Source organism: Rousettus aegyptiacus, unplaced genomic scaffold (assembly GCF_014176215.1).
Source record: "Rousettus aegyptiacus isolate mRouAeg1 unplaced genomic scaffold, mRouAeg1.p scaffold_m13_p_1, whole genome shotgun sequence".
In the NCBI taxonomy this organism is placed as follows: Eukaryota; Metazoa; Chordata; class Mammalia; order Chiroptera; family Pteropodidae; genus Rousettus; species Rousettus aegyptiacus.
Genome location: NW_023416284.1, coordinates 100630995 through 100637340, shown reverse-complemented (window position 1 = coordinate 100637340; position 6346 = coordinate 100630995).

Below are 6346 nucleotides of genomic sequence, written 5' to 3'. Positions count from 1 at the left end.
AGCACCTAATCAGTCTTGCATAGAAAACTTTCCTCCAAGACTAGTTTAAACCCCTCAATTCAAATTCAAGTCTAATTTCTCCCTAAGAGAAGTGAAAAAATTTAGACTTTTTATTTTTAATAACAATTTTTTTACTGATTATAAAATAAATGATCATTGTAGAAATCTTGGAAAATATAAAAAAAAGTAGTGTTAATACAATCCGGATAAACCACTTTCTTTGACTATCTATTGCTGTACAAAAAATCACTTCCGAACTCTGTGACTTTAAACAACCATCATTATTATCTCCTGATTCTGGGGGCTGGCTACTCTAAGACAGGCTTCATGCTTGGGTTCTCTCACACAGTTGCAATCAGAAAGTGGCTGGAACTTCCTCACTCATGTGTCTGGTGACTTGTGTTGTTCATCAGCTGAGACCTCAGCTCGGGCTTTGCCAAGTCACCTATACGTGGCTTATCCATGTGCTTTCTCACAGCGTCTGGCGTTTCAAATAAGAGCATCCCAGGAAGACCAGGCAGAAGCTGTACTGTCACAGATGCATGGAGAGGAAACTTTAACCACACCTCTCCACGGGAGAAATCAAGGTCACATTGTATGAAGAGCCTAGGGGAAGGGCATCTTGTGGTCATCTTAGAAAATACGGTCTGCCACACCACTACTAATATTTAGGGGATATTTCCCAACTATCCTTTCTCTATACATATATATGTTAACATAAATGGAACTAAAATACCTACACGATTTTCTCTCACTCTTTTTTGTTTAACATTATATCCTGGATATTTCTTATTAAAAATTAAGAAAAACACGTATTATATGTTTAATTATCCCATGGTAGAAGAGGTAACAGCTTTGTAATAGAAATGGTAGTGGAGCAACAGCACAGTTATTAGTGGCATGACCCATTACGGCAATGCCAGGAGGGCAGATTTTTGTCTGTTTTGTTCACTGCTATTACACCAAGTACCTAGCACAGTGCCTGGCACATATAAGCACTCAATAATCATTCATTGAATTAATGAATAAACGGATGGATGGATGTTCAAATGGTCTGAACTGAGACCCTCCCACTCCTGTTTGCATCCTCCTGGAAGGAAAGAGACCAGGTCCCTGACCTGCACCAGGTTCCAAGACATCAAGATCTATCTGTCAGTCTAGGGATTACGGGGCTGGCGGGTGAATTCCAGAGTTGAAATTCTCTCATTCTCTGTGAGTCCTATGAACTAACTCATAAACCTCCCATTACTCAGCAGCTTTAAAACCTCCTGGGCCACTTTGCTTTCATTCCTTGGGCAAATTTTAGATGCCTCCTGCACCTGGCCTGCTGAGGCAGCTGGCCCTGAGACTTGGCAGGGTACAGGAGCCACCTGAGAGTGTCTTGGTGGACCTTACGCTCCGCCCACAGGCTCCGGCACAGGTGGAAGTTTCCCATATGCAGCAGCCAGGCCGCTGGGGTTGGGCAGCAGAGGTGAGGGTGAGGTAGAGAGGTGTCTAGCCCCGAATGAGGGCTTGTCCGGGCTCCCTTGACACCTGAGGTGGTGCTGATGGCTCCCCCCCGTGGTTGTGCACCCCAAACCAAGCCTGGCCTAGAGGTCACCATGGAACCTACACAGGAATAGAAGGGCCTAATGCCGGGATTGGGGCCTGTCCCAGGTTCTTGAAGTTAATTCGACCTTCTCTACGGCCTTAGGGCCCTACTTGAAGCTCCACAGTCCAGTATCCTGATGTGCCATGAGCCTGGGTCTGAATGAGCCTGGGAACTTAGGACTCCAGGGCCACCACTAGCACATACAGGGTCTAGGTGCCTAAGCATTACATTGAACCATATGAAATTGCTGTTTTTGTAGGTCAAAAATAGTGACAATTTGCATAGTGACAATTTCATGATGCAACCTAAAGCTAAAAGGCATATGTTTCTACCAGTTTCCACGGCAATGTCATCAGAAGGTGCGCTGGACATAAGACCTCATTGACCCCCTCCAGCCTGTGGGACCCCATTTTGTGTTCACTGACCATGAGCTTAACTCTGAGAAGGGACAACAGACAAAAGGCAGGGTGGCGGAAGCAAGTGGACAGGGAAGGCTGCTGCAGGTGCCCGATAGGGAGGGTCCATTCTGGGTCTCTCTTGGGCTCTGATGTCTCCTGAGACCCCAGACCCTTGGGAGCAGCTGGGACAACTCTAAGAATTAGGTACCCAGGGATTAGAATGATATCAAACTTTACCATGTTCCTTTGGGTGTTGGCCAGACACAAATTGCCTGTCATAAAAAGAAGCTTGAGCCTAGAAGGATGACATTATTTGATGGCTCAGAATCAGGGACATGGCAAAAAGCCTCTTGTCTTTGATAAACCTCAAGAGTTTCAAACTAAATTGAGAATGGGGTCTTAAACACTATGTCTACCCCTAGCAGCACTACAAAGTCCCTCTCTTCCCCAATGTCAAGAAAAAGTTACCAGAAAACCCTCATTTAACATGTTTGTCCCATAAGCACCCACCAGAGGGCAGTGTAAACCAGGATATGGGAAGGAAATGCGCCAGGAGATTCTCCACTGTAGCTTTCAGACTGAAGCATAACAGAGCCTCAGGCAAAGAGGTCATTGGTGAAATGAGTGTTGAGTGGATGACTGACGCAGGATCCCCTTTGAAAAATTTCAGTGGAGAAAAAAAAGGAAGAAAACTTTCAGTGGTAGGTAGAGGGGGTCTGGCAAAGATGTGGAGAGGGAGCATTAACTATCTCAGAACCCGTTAAACACCATCAGCTCCCAAATCCTCAGAGGGCCTCACCACCAGTTCAGGATAGAATAGTTATCATGTACTCCCTATATGTCACCTGGACATACCTAGCACCCCTCCCTCCTCACCCTCATGTGATTCACGGTGGGTAAAAATCAGTCACTTTCCCCAGCTGAGCACCTATGCTATGCCAATCTCTTTACATGCATTATCTCATTTAATCCTTATCACAGAAAAGTGCTATAAGAATCCTCCCCATTTTACAGATGACAAAAGACACACTCAGAGGGGTGAAACACAGTCCAGTTAATAACTGGCAAAGTTGGCGTTTTAACCCAGTCTCTCTAGACTCAGAGCCTGGGCTCTTACCACTCTATCAGAGCCTTCTTAGTATGTGCTCTCAGCAGGGAGGGGGTCCACTTGCCATCTCAGCACCAGCCAAGTGATTACCACTCTCCTCACAGGCTGCCAGACTGCACAGGAGAGGTTTCGGAAATGCTCATCCCCAGAAGAACAAAATCCCATTGACTTGGATATCAGAGCAACATAAATAGATGACAAAGATTTTTAAACGTATATAACATATACGTTACATCAAATAGACACAGAGTAAGGATACCAGTATATGTGAGTACAATGCCTGTTCTCTATAGATTTGGAAGGGAGAAGGCCGAATTGACCCAATATGAGAAGTCATGGCAAATCCCTCAACAGAATGACAAGGCAAAAGTGGTCCAGGCTGTGTACGTTCATATCCTCCCTTTGCTCCTCCAGGTTTACTCCCCACTGTCCCCACCCTGCTCTGTGCCCAGGAGGCTCACCTGTATGGACTGTATCCCCCAGCTTCCTTGGGAAGCACTAGAAGGAGGAAAGAAGGGAAGTGAATCAGGATTTTTATTGCCCCAGCTCCTTCCCTATTGGGCCATAGTAGTCTATGCTCCTCTTCCTGAGGCCACAGCTCTTCTCAAGGGCCCACTCCACACAGCTCTCTCTGAGGTCCAGTAACTGCTCCCTTCCCTGGACCCTTAGTCCTTGGGGTAGCAGTGACTCCCCCACTGTTACAGCCCTAGGCACTGCCCCATACCTTGTTGACTTTCCTAAACCCCACCTGCATCTTTGTGACAGTCCCTTTATTACACTCTGCAATTACCCAGCTTGACTGTGCCCTGTCTTTCCCTCTGGAACCCTAGTGCTCTAGATGAATTAGCCTGATGAGATGGGAAGGCCGCTGTCTGAGGAGCAGGGCCTGGACAGAAGGGACTTACTGGATATGCAAAGCCAACCAATAAGAAGCAAAGACACTCCAAGATTTACTTGTAGGCTGAGGACACCAGATCTCAGAAGATGGATCTAACTGTACCTTAGTTTCTGTGTGAGCCAAAGAGGGGTGACAAGGGAAATGGTTAACTTGGTTTCAGCCTATCTGAGAGTAGAGAGATATTGGCACAAAAATAGGAAGTTGAATGAACTTTGCTTGTTGCCTGGAATAGGTACTGGGGCTCAAAGTCGGGGACAAAGAGGCATTAAGTAATCCAAATTCTAAAGAGAACATTTACCAGCAGAGGCCGGATTATTATTAGTGTTTGTTAAGAGTCTTCCAAATGTCAGATACCCCAGGCACACTGATAGTTAGGGCTGGGCAGAGGGAGATACGGCTGCTAAGGAAAAGAGAAATGTTGGTTGAAATCCAGGGAAGTGCTGGGTTATGGAAGCCAACCAAGAAAAGACAGTGAAGGAGGAACAGCCAGTGTGTCAGCATGATAGGGACTACAAAGTGGCAGCAAGAATGTCACTTGTGTGCTTGATAAGGCAGTTCCAAGTACAATGATGGGGCAGAAGCCAGGCTGCCATGGGTTTAGAAGAATCTGAAGTTCAGCCAAAGTATCTAGGCAAACGTTTCGAGAAGTACAGCAGAAAAGGAGGAGAGAGAGATAGGGCCTAGCTGGAGAGGGAGAAGAAGGCAAGAGATCTAAGCACCTTGAATGCTACCTACCAATGGCTCCCTGACACCATCTATTTAAAAACAAAATAAACAGACAAACAAAACTTCCTAGTCTACTTACTATTCAGGGCTCTCCAAAGTTTGACTCGACCAGATTTATTTACTACTGTTCTCTCACCATCGCCCTGTGCTTTGCTCAAAATGCATAGCTCACCACCTCCGTTGTTTGGTTTATATTGTTTTCTCCACCTGAAATGACTGTCACCTCCCCCAGTATAGCCTTATCCACTTGTACTGCCCATCTGTGGCTGGCGGAACCCCATGACTATAAATCTTGAGAATCTCCAGAGCTCACGTTTATCGCATTCTCATGTTCTTTCTAATCTTCTGTGCCTACGTTATCTGGATATTTCTCTTATGCTCCCACTTGATATAAATTCCTTGAAAGCATGACTTATAGCTTATTTAGCACTTGTAAGTTCTCTTTACACAGTAAAAGTTCAATAAATATGAATAGATAAAAGTTTCAATGAATGTCAAAAAAAAAAAAAAGAGTCTGCCAAATCTCTGAACATTGCTGAATCACTCTTCTGGGAAAAAAAAAATAAGTAAATAAATGTCGTGGTTACCTTCAAACCAGCCAATACCGTGAAGATGAGCATTACGACAGTGGGTACCAGTGCAGGCTTCAGAGCCAGACTCCTGAGTGCAGGTCTTGCCACTACCGCTTACTTTCTGTGTGCCTCTTGGACAAGTTAGACTCAGTTTCCTCATCTGTAAAGGGGGATAATAGTACCCACTTCACAAGGTGATTGAGCAGATTAATGAATAAATACATATAAAGCACTCAGAATGAAATGCAGATCATAAAAGGCCAATAAATGTGAGCTTTTGTTAAGAGCATTCCCTTCTATGACTCATTTATATCATAATGAAGTACAAACTCAAGTCTGATGCAAGAGGAGCTAAACAGCATTTGGCCTGGTCTCTTGGGGCAGGGGCAAGGAGAGAAAGCAATAAAAGCAATTTTCGCTTTTGCAGGTTGTTGAAGAGCTGGACTAGAGGCCTTTGGGTAAGGGATTGGATATTTCCCTTGCCTTCACCACGCACTCTGTGAGGAAGGTTGCTAAATCCCTTGCATCTCTACTCAGTTGTTAGAACCAGGCCAGGGACAAAAAACCTCCAGAAGGACTAGCTTTAGGAAGAAAATGAGAGGGACTGCCTCTTGGGGCTAATGGACTCCTTCACACAAACTCTAAGAAAAATGGAAAAATGGCTGAGCAGGGAGCCCATCAGTCTGGGAAATTCTCTCCTGAAAAAGGAGGGTACAAGACAAAATTGGAGCAAGTGTATACAGTAGATTAAGAAATAAATGCACATTAGTGTTCAGAGATCAGTCTGGCTAAAACCACTCCAGCTGTAGTTGTGATAAAGGTCATCTGGTCCATTTACAAAGCATAGGTGTGACAGAGCGGTCACCTAGCCCATGGTGGAAGAGTCAGCTTGAAAATTGTACTGCCACAGCCCAAGCTGGTAGTAAGATGGGGCATCCTACTGAGCTCAGCCATCTGCTCCTTTAGGTCCACCTCACATTTTTCCTCCACAAGCATAAGAATAAACACTTTCCTGAGAAAAAGAGAGAAGGGAAAACAAAAGCCAGCAGGTTG